Source organism: Chelonia mydas, chromosome 5, assembly GCF_015237465.2.
Source record: "Chelonia mydas isolate rCheMyd1 chromosome 5, rCheMyd1.pri.v2, whole genome shotgun sequence".
In the NCBI taxonomy this organism is placed as follows: Eukaryota; Metazoa; Chordata; order Testudines; family Cheloniidae; genus Chelonia; species Chelonia mydas.
In genome coordinates, this window is record NC_051245.2 from 11738312 (window position 1) to 11752746 (window position 14435).

The 14435-nt window shown below is 39.6% G+C and overlaps 1 protein-coding gene across 1 annotated transcript in view; it reads left to right on the forward strand.

The window, feature by feature from the left end:
• The first annotated feature begins 1613 nt into the window (after window positions 1–1613).
• LOC102943174 (urea transporter 2) overlaps window positions 1614–14435 on the forward strand; it is a 390889-nt gene continuing 378067 nt past the window's right edge. Inside the window, exons 1-2 of the mRNA XM_043547345.1 lie at window positions 1614–1734; window positions 1847–1959. The gene's annotated coding sequence lies outside the window, so the exon portion shown is untranslated. The remainder of the gene's footprint in view (window positions 1735–1846; window positions 1960–14435) is intronic.

The following is a 14435-nucleotide window of genomic DNA, read 5'->3' on the forward strand; positions in this document are numbered from 1 at the left end:
CTTAAAACACCTCTAAGGAAGGAGATTCCACCACCTCCCTAGGTAACGCATTCCAGTGTTTCACCACCCTCCTAGTGAAAAAGTTTTTCCTAATATCCAACCTAAACCTCCCCACTGCAACTTGAGACCATTACTCCTCGTTCTGTCATCTGCTACCACTGAGAACAGTCTAGATCCATCCTCTGTGGAATCCCCTTTCAGGTAGTTGAAAGCAGCTATTCAGAATGGTAACATACAAAAACCCCAAAACAGAGAGAAAGCAGGCTGCTCCTGAAGGCAGAGAAACACAACTTTCCCTACCTTATTCTAGTCTGGCTATCTGCAGACCGACTGCTGCTATACCCAGATCAGAGGCTTTAGCACAAATGGGAATCATGTGCATGGTTTTAATCTGGAGAGTCCTTTTAAAATAAGTAAAGTCCTTTTGGATATATGGCTGGAAGGTGCCATATACAGCACTGCAGGTGCAAAGAAGTGTTGTTAATGGAAACGGAGGGGGTGAGGAAGGAAAGCTAAGAAATTCAAAATTAAGGCTGAAATTCCCGACTGAACTAATTCTGTTGCGGCTAAATGCTCCACAAGTCATTCATTATATTTAAGGATGGGTGGATATGTTTGCATTCAGTAAGATGTGTCCTGAAGTTTTACCCAAACCTGAGTATGAACCAAATCTTTTATGAGGTTCATAAAGTCTTTAAAATCATGTGTCTCTGAGTTTCCTGATTTTGTTCTGATCAGTTCTGCTAGGTGTTTTGGGAGGGTGGGGTTGAGGGAGAAGAAAATCTTCCGGTTTCTTCCTGGCCCTGATTCAGGAAAGCATTCCTATTCAGGACAACACATATTAAGCACATCGTGACATTAAGTGTGTGCTTAAGTCATATTGGAATCAAAGGAATTTAAACACATATTTAAAGTTAAGCATGTGTTTAAAAGGTATCCTGAGTAGGGACTGATATAAGCATAGGCTTAAGTGCTAGCTTGACTCTGGCCCTGAGTTTGCACACCATATTTTGTTCATAATGAGCTTCTCTGAAGTGCTGGGAAGCGTGCAGTGGAGCTGGGCACATTTTTTTGGATGAATAGCTTATTCATTGAAAAATGCAGTTTTGGTCGACCTGAAATTATTCATGAATTTGATGCAATAGTATCTGCCAGGGAAAAGTTTTTTTAGGGCCAGCAAACCATGTGTATTTGTGCATGTCTGTCCACGCCTCTGTTCCCCTTTAAAGCCTTTAGCCCAGTAGTTAGGGCACTTCCCTGCGATGCATGAGACCTGACTTTAAATGCCCACTCAGAGACAGGGACTTGAACCCAGAACTCCTATCTCGCAGGTGACCATCCAAATCATGAGGCCACAGACAATTCTCTCACTCTCGCTTGTTGAAGCTGTTTTTGTAGCTATGCTTGAATACTCATTGGACCAGAGAGAGAGAGAGCTATTCTACCATGGCAATTAAGATACTCACCTGGGAGACAGGAGATGTGGATTCAAATCTTCTCTCTGCCTGATTCAAAACTGGGTCTCCTACATTCCAGGTGAGTGTCCTAACCTGTCAATGAAAGGTTATAAAGGGGGATGAATGGACACAAACAAGCCTGGTTTACTGGGCCTGAAACAGACTTTTCCAATTTGCTAACAAATTCCAAACACTTTTAGAACTGAACTGAATATTTTCCTAGTTTTTTTCAGATTGCTGGAAGAACTGAAAAACCAATTATTTGGCCATCTCTAAGGTACAATATGAAAAGGTTGTTAATCTGGGGCAATCCATGGACTGTAGGAATAAATCCAGTGCTAACTCTCTAATGGGATGAGTGATTAGCTAATCAAATTGTTTGCATTTAGGTCTGAGTGACTGTCCCGTGTGCTTCCTGTTTGGTATGGGTTTCCTGTTCTGGGTACTAATCAGCAACTGGACTGGACCTCTACAGCATTGAGCTTCTAAGGCAGGATAACATGTGAGTAGGAGAAACAAACAATATATTGAGATGATGAAAGTTACACTGCCTAAGTGAGTGGCAGTAATTCCAGAATCTTCTACATTCTCAATTTGACATGTGCAGATTTTGGGGCTTGTCCCCTGCTGGCATTAAGGTCCCATGTATAGAGCTGAATGTTTGTGTGTGCGCATAGGTTCCCCTAAACTTCAGAAGATCTTTACCCCCCTAAAAACAGCAAGATCAGAAGACAATTGTTTCCTAATAGTTTTCCATTTCCACTTGTAGTTGGTATCCTTTTTTAAAAATAATCTGTGAAGCAACTGAAGTGAATATTGAAAGTATTCAGTGGTGCGTATATACATTTAGCTCAAGTGACAATTTCCAGCTTACTAGCCTGTATTGCCAGGGGATATGGACAAGGGAAGGAAGAAAAGTAGAAACCGGACCTTGAGAATCTTTTTTTTATTGCAGGAAAAAATGCACAGGCTGAATTCTCTAGCTTTCTAGATTGTCCAATTATAGTACCGGTACAAGGTTTGCTCGGGAAACACATTTGGTGCAATTTGAGCTAGAAGTAGAGTGAGCAGAGCGCATAATGAGCATGAGACAAGCTAGGCTATGCTATAAGGGTGCCATGTTGGGATATTGTCTTTTAATCTGGTAGTGCCCCAATTTTGTGTTATCATCTAGCAAGTTTTGTATTAAAGTCCTGGGCTGGGCCTACAGGAATTTGGAGTTAAAGGAACACAGCAGCTCTGGAAAAAAACAGGCCTTCTTTGGGTTAAGTATTAAATCTTGATTTTGATGCCTGACTTTAGACACCGAAATATGGAAGTTTTAGCCAAACTTCATAGCTTTTACCCAGGAACACCAGAACTCAGTGTTCCGTTCATGACCGTTACTGACAATGCTGAGCAAGGGGTTCCTTATTCCATTTTAGGGCTACCACCTGTAAGATGCTGAGCAGCTTGCTGCTGGGAACTGCCGAGTGCGTTCAACTCCCAATGTAGTTAGTAATGTCATCAATTGTTTCAGGGGAACCAAATCCTTATGGAAATATTATGGTATTTTAAAAAAGTTCTTTTAGTAATTTTATAGAATTTGATAGATAATTATCTCCTTGCTATAGAATTATGTAGCAACAGGAAGGAAATAATTCTCTGTTAAATTAATTCTTCCATTTTCTATTAAATCCTAGAATAATTTTTTAGTTTCCTATTAAATTCTAAAACAACTCTTCCATAAGGGCACAACCTCAAACACAAGTCTTCACAGTTAATGACAGGGAAAGACGTTTTCAAATTTCTTGCTTTCAGATATTTTTATTTGTATGTGTATTTGGTTAATAATGTGGAATCTGAGCTTTTTACATTGCTTTTTTTCCCTTTCATCATTTTCAGGTTTGTGGGTTGCGCCACGTTTTAATCAATGCCTTTAAATCTACACCCGTAGCTTTCTGAGTATGTGTTCATTGGTGCATGCTGAGCCCATTGGAGTGCACAAATGGAATGCTTAGAACATGATTAGAGCAAGCAAACCTGTGTTTGCATATGCAAATGAACTCAAAATTCCAGGTGTAAACATGAGTGGCAGTCCTGCAAGCTTGTATGCACGTGACTAACATTACACTATCCAGTTGTCCCATAGGATTCAGTAGTGCTACTCACATTTGTGTTTGCAGGATGGGGACCTTACGGGCTGGATCAAGGTCTCTAAAAACTTGGTACTTAAACATACTCTCTCATGCACAGGTTCTGAGTCTAGCTATTTTCTTTATTTTGAGAACACTGCTATTACGCTTTTCTTTATCTCCTGTGTCAATGTGAAGTAGAGCTACCGTATTCCTTTGTCTTCAGTGGTACGTTCAGACTAGTCTTCCAGACTGATTTTCTGCCTGGCTTTGTTTCTTAATGATAATTTGTGTTTGTTTACTGTGGAAGAGTACGTTTTAAATGAGCCGGCAATGCATCAGGTGGAATATCCACTTCATGTCACTGTTAGTGATTCAGAATATCAATTTGTATTTTTCATGCTGCCAATGCCTCATTGATTATGAGTGTAACACTGAAAATCAATTTCTTACCCATTGTTAGCAATTGAATTCAAGATTCTAGATTACAATCAGCCATGTGACCTGCTCTTAAGTATTATGCGCAAGTCTTACTAGGCTTGATGTTGGAATGTCCACAGACTTCAGTTGGAGTTTGGGTGTTTTGCACGTTATAGGGTCAGCAAAAACATTGCTAAATCTAAGGAATGGGGGAAATTAAAAAAAATGTTTATGAAAGGCATATTTCCTTACTCCACCATCACACGCTTGCCGATTGTTTTTAAAGGGGCTGTTTCTCTAGTTTGCTTGTTGTCCTGTATCCACAAAGAAACTAATTTTCTAAATATATGTTCATATGTATATAGCCTGAACTAGGAACACAGTCTCATTTGCCAAGGCTAGTTTTTATTGGGTAGTAGAAACATGATGCCTGATTCTAGCGTATATAGAGGCAACCAAAGATGTAGTTCTGGATATAATATATGTTCCTCCTGGGAAATACCTACTTGTAAAATACCAGATGTATTGCACTCTTCGGAATCTGTTGAGGTGGGGAGTCGTACGTAGATCATTGTGTGTGTGTATGTATATGTGTGACTATATATATTGATATATCACATTGTGTGTGTGATATGAATATATATGCATGCAGTATATCTATATATAGATGTGCACAGTTTATGTAGTCCTGCTAACTCAGGGCTAGATTGTGCATTGAGGCACATCCCTGAACAAAGCATGTTGCACAAGTTTCACCAGTCAATGAGCAGCCCTTGGAGGCACGGTGCCTAAGGGATGCCCCTCTGAGTCACAGTTCCTTCCCTGCATCCTACTTGCCCGGAGAGGTAGTATTTTGCAGCTGGCCTATACCAGCATCATATGACTACTGTTCACGTTCAGCTGCACTGGCTGTCACATTGAAGAGGTGGAGCCAAATTTCCACCCATTCCAAGCCCCTCCTTGCATACTCCTTACCTTTCTGGTTGGGTCTGAGCGTGCTTATGCTTATGTCCTCAAAGCCAAGATCTGGGTAGCCCCTGTAGGGGTGCAAAGGCAATGGTTTCTTTGTGGCTATGTAGTCAAAGTCACAATGTAGTCCTCTTGGATAATATTTTTATGTCCATTGGTTCCAAAATCTAGGTGACTAGGGACAAGTGAGTTCAACTGTAGCTGTCTCTCATTGCTGTCCCAATGCAGTTATGTTTCTTCGAAGAGTCTGTCACACAACTACAGGTGTGTTAGAGCTGCATGCACACTACAAAAAAACCCAAATAGCTGTAATGTTCATTCAAATCTTTAAACCAAGTCATTTCAATTGGCAGCTCGTCCTAAACATAAACATGTCTGGTTGAAAACTCCAGGGCTCATGCAGTCCAGGTCATGGCAATAGCAGAAGTGCTGAGGGTCCCCGTGAAAACAGAGTTCAGTGCTTCAATAAACTTACCTGGCCTGTGTGCATTGGCTTGGGCAGTTGAGCTACAGAAATTTCTTAGCAGCTTTTTTGTCTAAACTAAATGGTGCATAAAGGAAATGTAAAGTAGTTTGATGGATGGGATTAGCTATGTAGTTACTGCTCTGTCTTTGTCTTTTAAATATTTGGTTCGTATTGACATAAATAGCTGTGTAATGTGTTAAACCTTCTGAGCAAGTTAAACCTGAGCATAACCAGAGGTTTGTGTGAGAATGTGTGTACTTGGTCTTTACATCTAGAGCAGGAGGCCATTCTGGGGTAGACTAGGGAAAGTTCCATGCGGAAGTGCTGAAGTCAAGTCACTAATAATGCTGTTTTCCTTGTTCTAACAAAGTTCCTTGTTCAGTGTTAGAAGAAATGTACTTTTTCTGTGATTCCCTATCATTTGCACATAATACTGCATTTATTGTTTTTGTTTTCCACTTGCTAACTTGCACTTCCACTTCCACTTGCACGCGCACACACACACACACACACACACACAGTTCCACACTTCTTTTTTTTGCTATTATCATGTCCATTTAAGGCTGTGTTGCTATGCATTGTGCTGTTGCCATAAGATGCTGATGATATACAATGTGTTTTATGAGGAATTGGATCAATGCTTATCAGAGCACTGTCACTCCATCAATAACACAAATCACTAATTCATTCAGTAGGAGGGAAATGAAGGACTTCAGATTATTATGGCATTTTTTTCTTTAATGCTTCATAAACGTTTAACACAACAAGTTAAATGGTTTACTCCACAACAGGTTGAGAGATCTCTGTGGGGTTTGCTTACTAAACTACAGTGACACTGAATTCTGCTCGTGCAGATGTACCATTGTTACATCATGGTGTGGAAATAGCAATACCACTCCGCCACATAGTGGAGGGAAATGAAGACTCAAGTCACAGTCTTCTCCCCCCCGCCTTCCAAATTTATGAGGAAATCAACTGCTTTTCTGTGTCCCAATGATAACTACATGAATGAATCTGTGGGTTTGAAATGCACCTCTAGGACTGCTCATATCCAGATGGCTCCAGTAATATTAAGTGGTGATTGCGGATGACATAGGGAATTCCTTGTGGTTTTGAAATACAATGAAAGAGTATCCGGGAAACACAGTGCATGGTCTCTTCTTATCATCGGGGAAGAGTGTCCTCTATCGATTCGTTTTCATTGCTCAGGTTCAATAAGGCTTTTATTTATGATTACATGACTTATGCTTACTTATTTATATGCAGTGTGCAAAGTCAGGTTAGAATCAAACCACTGCCTTATTTTGCCAAATAACAGGATTCCTTTCTTGCAGAAGTTAGTCAGACTTCTTGAGATGCTACTGGAAGCTGGATCGCTGTGTCCGACACAAACACAATGCACCAGCTACTGTGTGAACAATGAGCTTCTAAAAATGGCTAGATTTGATACACCTCCTCAGGGATGGAACTGGGAGACTCACAGGCCACTACACTATGCTGCAAGATAGAGCTGGGTGATATTTTATGCAAAACCTTTTTTTCACTGGAAAATGCAGATTTGGGTCGAACAAAATATTTTTGCAAATTCATGTCAATTTCTTCAAATTGTTTTGGTTGGGGAAAAAAAACTTTCAGTTAAATAGAAATGTTTCAATTTAGCTTAATACAATTGCCCCCTCACCAAATCCCCCCCCCCCATTCGCTTCAGGTCAACCTGAAACAAATTTTTATTTGTGTGATTTTTTATTATTATTATTATTATTATTATTTTAGACTGCAAGCAAACTGAAAACCAGATATTCACACAGCTCTAGTACAAGCACAGGCTAAAGCAGACCTACTTCCACCACTTCCTTTAGAGATTTCCCCCCTACTTCCTCAATTACCATCTCTCCTTCCATTACTCTTCTCTCAACTCCACATAACTAACTAACTACTCTCCTCCTCTGAACGATGTTCCCTCGCCAAGGCACAACTCCCCTCCCTGCCGCATTCCTTTGTTCGATCATTGTAAATGGATTGTAGGTGGTGTCCAAAGTTGCTGTGGGATTCTGTCCTGCTTTCCTCCAGCAAGCTCTTGGTAATTTCAATTCACTCTCTACAAAATTGTCCACTAAAGGCTTGTCTACACTGCAAAGTTGTCGACAAAAGTAAATTTCTTAGTCTCTAAGGTGTCACAAGTACTCCTCTTTTTTTTTTTTTTTTTGCTGGTACGGACTAACATGGCTACCATTCTGAAACCTGACAAAACTTTTGTCTTTCACGGGTACTTAAAAAAGCCCCCCCTCCCCCGCAAAAGACAAATGTTTTGCTGATGCAAGTGGCAGTGTGAACGTGGCTTTGTCGGCAGCAGAGCTCCCCCAGCCCCGCAAGCAGCATTAGCTTTGTCCTCAGAAGTATTTTTGTCATCAAAAGTGCCAACAAAGTACCGAAAAAGAACGTTTACACATGCTGACTTTTAGCAACAAGGTTGTGTTGACACAGCCTTGTCACTAAAAGCTGGGTCATGTAGACAAGCCCTTAGAAACTTTCTTCACCCTTTATGTATTCGTGGAAGGTGGAGTCCAGAAGCTATCACCTTAGAAGTTATCCCTACCCAATTCAAGTTTAATAAGTGCTCCTGTTACAACAGTAAGTTGTTACTTGTCTTTTTGATCTAAACCAAATGGAAGTGAACATACATTATGGCATACTCACGTAAGCTGATCTTGGGAAATACATATTAATTGAAGTGACCTAAGACAATATCTACCCATATACTGGAAGCCACATTACAGAAATCTAGATAAGATCAAAGTAATTGCTCTATACATTAAGCAATTGGTAATAACTAAAACTGGGGGAAAAAACCCTTTAATTTTCTGATTCATATCTTTAATCAATTGCAACACGGTACGATTGTGTTTTATCTCTAGTTTCTCAATTGTTTGCTCAATAGAGATTGCTCCATTGCATTTGACTGACATTGCATTTTTATTGACATTTACAGTAGTTTTACAACATTCAAGGTGCATAAGTTAAACAGAAATGTAACATAGTGACATTTCTGGATGGAAGTGGGTCATAAAGATGGAAGGCAGGTGTAATATTCAATTTACAATAGTAAGAAATTACAGATTATGTACAACCCACCTTGCATATTTAGTCACTCATTGTACCATGTTTTCACATTACATCAGTAAATCATGTTATCTATATATACCATAAAAGTTAATGAATGAGAGAGGTGGCAAATATTCTACTACAATTAAGATGATTTTAGATGGAATTAAAATATGAGGTTTAAGCTGTTAAATACAGACTATGGTATCTCCTTTCCACTCTTCAAAAAATCATGGACTGGTAAATTGTCTGACTAGCAAAGTTTTTTCTTTCTGTTTCACCCAAGATGTGAATTTAAAGCAGTATAGTTGTTACTCATTATACCAGTACATGTAGATACTTACTTCAGTTTCAGAGGGTTTTTTTCCCAGTTTATCTGAAACCCCTTCCACTGGTGTGTCATAAACTAAGCTGAAAAAAGGTACTCATACCACAATAAGAATGCCCACATGAGGGATTACACTGGTAAAACAACACCTGTATAAACATAACAGTAAATCTTCCCCATGTAGACAAGGCCTAACTTGCATTAAGCAGAAGTGGGAAATCCATGCTGATCCTTGGAGCTGTGCTTTATAATTCTGATTGGTTAATTGAGAGAATGTCATTTAAAATTCCATCGGGCAGATGCTGAAAGTCCTCTACTACTTCTTCTGCATGCTGCAGGGTCCAATCCTTAGTGGTTATAAAAGGTACTTCCGGGTTCTCTTCCTAGCTATGCCACTAATTCTTCTGTGTGACCTTGGTAAGTTTCTTTCTTGTACCTCTATTTCCCCAACAGTAAAATGGGGATAATATCTTACTGACATCATTGGAGGCTTATTTAGGTCTTGGCTAGATGGAAAACCAGTGCACTGCAAGCTGGGGTATAAACCTTAGCACTCCTATCTGCCACACATTGTCGATTGTGTGCACCCTGGTATCATACAGTAAAGGTTTTTAAAAAGAAAAGGAGTACTAGTGGCACCTTAGAGACTAACCAATTTATTTGAGCATAAGCTTTCGTGAGCTGCAGCTCACTTCATCGGATGCAAGCTGTAGCTCACGAAAGCTTATGCTCAAATAAATTGGTTAGTCTCTAAGGTGCCACTAGTACTCCTTTTCTTTTTGCGAATACAGACTAACACGGCTGCTACTCTAAAGGTTTTTAACCAGAGCAGGTCAAAGGGCACTACAGAACTTTTAGTTTACGGTAGCAGGGTCCACATAGGCAATGAGCATGCAGCAGGCTAGAGCACTGATGACTCATACTCCTGCTTGCTGAGCCTTTAACTCTGTGTATAGACATGCCCTTCGTTAATGTTTGTAAAGGCACTTTGGCATTAGAGCTGGTCAGAAAAAAATTGATCAAAACTTTTTTCCCGGTGTAAAATGCCTTTTTGACAAAATAGAAATGTTTGATTTTTATTAACTCCTCCCTCCACAAGCCATTCATTAAAAAGGGGGTCTACTGCATGCATCCAATGAAGTGAGCTGTAGCTCACGAAAACTTATGCTGTAATAAATTTGTTAGTCTCTAAGGTGCCACAAGTCCTCCTTTTCTTATCACTACTTGTGTTAGAGTAGCATCTAGAGGCCACAACTGAGATTGAAGCTCCCTTGTGCTAGGTTCTGTACACACATCCCAGTAAGAGACAGTTCCTGCCCCAAACTAGTTTACGGTCTAAACTGACAAACCGTGAAAAGGAAAACAGGGGCACAGAGTGATGATGTGAGTTGTATAAAGTAACACAGTGTGTTAGTGGTAGATCTGGGACTAGAACCCAGGCTTTCTACCAGTCAGTCCAGTGTACCACCCACTAGTCCACACTGTTTCCAATAGCAAATTAGATCCATTCTGAATTTGTTTCGAACCAGTCTACAGAATTCTGCAGAAGGGATATAGTACTCCATTACATTAATTTAGGTTGATCAGAAAAAAAAAATCTTATGAACATTACAATTGCCTATTAAATTTATAGGACTTTTCTATAGGTGATACTGAGGGCTCCACTTCTCTTAAAATATTGTGCTGATTAAGCATTATTACTTGTGTTCTTATAACATGGGAATCAGCATGACTCACTGTATAAGAAAAACATGGCCACAACTCTCATGACCACTGCTTTCCCTCCCCTGCCCCACCCTGTGCGTAATTACCATCAAAATTGCCTCTTCATCTGATTATCTCATTACATTGTTCTCGGTCATGGGTTAAACTCATCAGTGAATGATCTCACCACACATAATCTGGTTAGCTCATGGTGTGGTTTCTTTACTGATAACCTTATCATCCTAACCCTTGCAATGTGAAGTAACCATGGAGGTGACCTGAGAGGGAGTTTTAATATTTCTCAAGTTGATGGAGAATTTAACATTTAAACTCCAACTCGCCAGAACCAGCCAAACAAAAATGTGGGCACTGCTATAGTTAGAAAGCATGATGAATCCCTAATTTGCATTCGGCGCAATCCTGAACATAGACTGTATTTTGACAGGACCTACTGACTTGCACAAACACTTCCAGTTTCCCAGAACAAAGGACTTTTGCTCATGCTAAGACAAAAAGAGATTTCATGATTGGTTATAAAGTGATAGTAAAAAGTTAAAGGATATAGCACTAAAAAATAAAGCATTTGCATTGGGAAAGGGGAGTTGCTAGCATCTAGATGCTCTAGTGATAGGTGACATATGACTACCTAAAAAAGATAATATACATTATGTACATGCACAGTTTTTTCAACTTTAGTGAAGCTAAAAAAACCCTAATCTTTTTTGTTGGAGATGCAAAGTTTTCTGACTCTTGGTGTATTTTAAATTGAATTTAAAGCAGAGGAGATGTGTTGGTGACTGCAGAAATTAACTGTTGGTGACCCTATTCTTTGACTCACTTGACGTGACTAGAAAGCATATACTCCTGCTTACATAGCTTGCTTATATAAGTTAAATTTTAAAAGAGAGAACAAAAATGCCTTGTTAAATAATGGATCATGCATCTAACCATTGTCCCCTTTTCTTTAGCCACCTGAAATATTATTAAATTACTTTTCCAGCAATCAGTCTTTTTTCTGCGGAGGAGAAAACTATTTGAAGAAGGGTTTTGTTAAAATACAAGGCAAAATTAAATATGTGAATTCTTGAAAGACTGATTCAGGATGGAGGACGTTTTGTGTTCCTACTGATTGATAAATTCTGGAATGTTAACAGCCTAAGTTACCTAGGGAATACATTTACCTCCAGAAAAACCAGAAGTGAATCACCTGCAATCACAAGAGAAAAGCGTACTGTGAAACTGAGTTTTCCTGGTGAGTAACTAACTCAAAGGAACCTGGGCTTCTTAACAAAAGAGTTTATCTTGTCTAGTAACTGGGAAGGATTAGCTCTCTGAATAATAAGATGAATATGGTAACAGATGAACGCTGGAACTTTGCTCTCCTGTTCTTTTGAGGTCTCATTATTTGTGAGCAATTGAACAGCCATTGTTTGCATTCATGAAACTGTTCTCAGATCCCAAACTGATTCATCTGAATAGTCATGTCTCATTCATGATTCATCATTGGTGGTCAGAAAGTTCCAGTTGTCCAGTCACTGATAACTTGGTAAACTTTAGTAATCTAATCAGGAACTGGAAACAATGCCATGAGAGGTAGATGACACACCATGCATAACGCATGGATGATAGCAAGTAGCCAAAGTTCATGAATGACCTCTAGTTTAAAATTTGTTCATCCAAACTACTTAATGGCTACTAACAAAAAAATACATTTTCAGAGATCAGTGAACAATTCATGATCACAAAAAGAGTGACATTTGCAATGGATGTTGTTAACAATTATAGTTCAACCAGCACCCAGTAGAAGATTCCCCTTTGAATTAAAATACTCTTTGAACAAAAAAATAAACTGTTCATTAACCTGTTTTCTGTTACAATGTCCATGGCCTATCCCATCTTTGGCTTCGTCTGTACACTTGGAATTGGACTAAGATCTCCAACTAACTTCACCTAATAACTCTATGCAGTCTCTTCACTGCCCGTATCTCTTCTTTCATTTCCTTCCTGTGCCTTTTGTTACTTATTTGCATTGCAGTAGTGCCTAGAAGCCCCAGTCTTAACCAATGACCTCATTATACTAGGTAATGTTCTTCTCAGTCCCCATCTTGTACATCCTCCCTACTCTCCTTTTCCAATTGCCTTCATGCCTTCAATCATAGCCCAAGAGCCCTCTCATTCCTCCTTCAAACTGCTCTTTAAAAACCACTTCCAGGAAATCCCTCCTCCTGTCTTCTCCTGGCATGAAATTCAACCCTCTTCAGAGGACCAGCACAAGGCCCAGTACCACTTAAGTCTTATGTGGTGCACATCTCCTCTGATTGAGAGTAAATTTCACCCATAAGCAGTATCTCCTATGTATTTTGTAATAATTTTCAAATAGGCAGCCAAAGTGCCATCTGGATCTGATTTGAAAGTTTTACATGGAGGTGAAACCCTCTGTATGCTGCGTCCCATAGCTTGTGCCATCAACCATCCAGTTCATCAGTGCAAAGTAACACACAAAGATCTGTGCAAGGTCTCACAGTCTGAGAAAGGTCTGGATTTTTTTGAGGTGCGGGGAGGGAGTCTGTTAATTAGCCATACTAATTACCATTGCAGTAAGGAAAACCAGATCAGTCGGGATTTCGTCTGAAATACAGCGGTTCTCCATAAATGCATTTTATGACCCTTATGGCAATCTGATGCAGTCCTAAGAGTTGTTTATCCAGTAAAAGGCAGCAGTGCAGTATGTTCTCAGGAACAAGCCCAGCAGAGATTAAAGGAGTAATTAATGACCAAAACCTTATGCTACGTGCTATAAAAACCTTTTAACTATGTTGGCTAGGGTGGAAGTTTACATTACAAATAGAACGAAACTCCGCATTGGCTTTCCGAGGCACTTTCTGTTTTAGATATATTACAGAGTTGGGAGTTTTTGTTGGATAACTAGCTGCGGTGGAACAAACTTCTATACTTCAGTTGATCCAGCCCTTAGCCTCTCTGTCTTAGTTTCTACATTCTGAAAGTAAGGACAGTGCTGCTAACTGTTCACCAATATCACAGGAGAGCTGTGAGGATTTGTAAAATGTTTTGAAAATGAAAAGTGCTATGTATAGGTAAGTGGTAAATAGTCAGATGCATGTACAAAATGTGCAAGGGCAAATTTAGCATTTGCCCAGTCATTTGGTGATGCAGAACAGGTAACCATGCGAGTGAGCATCCTTTACATGTACACTTGTCAATTTTGGGTGCACAAATATCCATTTTTATATGCAACACATCATCGTCTATTGGTTAGAACCTGGAACCAGGAGTTAGGAGAACTGGATTCTGTTTCCAACTCCGCCACTTGTTGTGTGATCTTGGGCAAGTCAGATATTCTCTTTGTGCCTCAGTTCTGTTACCTGTACAATAGGAATAATACTCGCCCTTTCAGAGCCTGTTAGGAAAGGCACTAGATAGATGTAAAGTATGAGTATTGTGAAATATGGAGGTACAAGTCAGCTGTACAATTTGGCCTCAAATATTCCCTTTGGGAAAAGACATTAGCTGCCTAAAACCCTTCAAACCAGAATCCTTTCTCTTTTCTAAGTTCTGAGGGGGAAAATGTTTTGTAAATATGTGTACTATTTTTGAAAAGTCAAACAAATACACATATGTGCACATGCACACACATGGACTTCCATGGGAGTAGTCATAAAGTGTAAAGTTCAGCAAGTGTGTCTTTGCATGATCACTGAGCAGAGCCTTCCTTTGTAAGCTCTTCATGGGAGGGTGTCTCTCTTACTGTATTTCTACAGCACCTAGTCCCATTCAACCCTAACGCTGACGAGGCTCTCTGGGTGCTACCATAATACAATAAATAGTAATAATGCAGTAGAAGTTTTATATCTGAA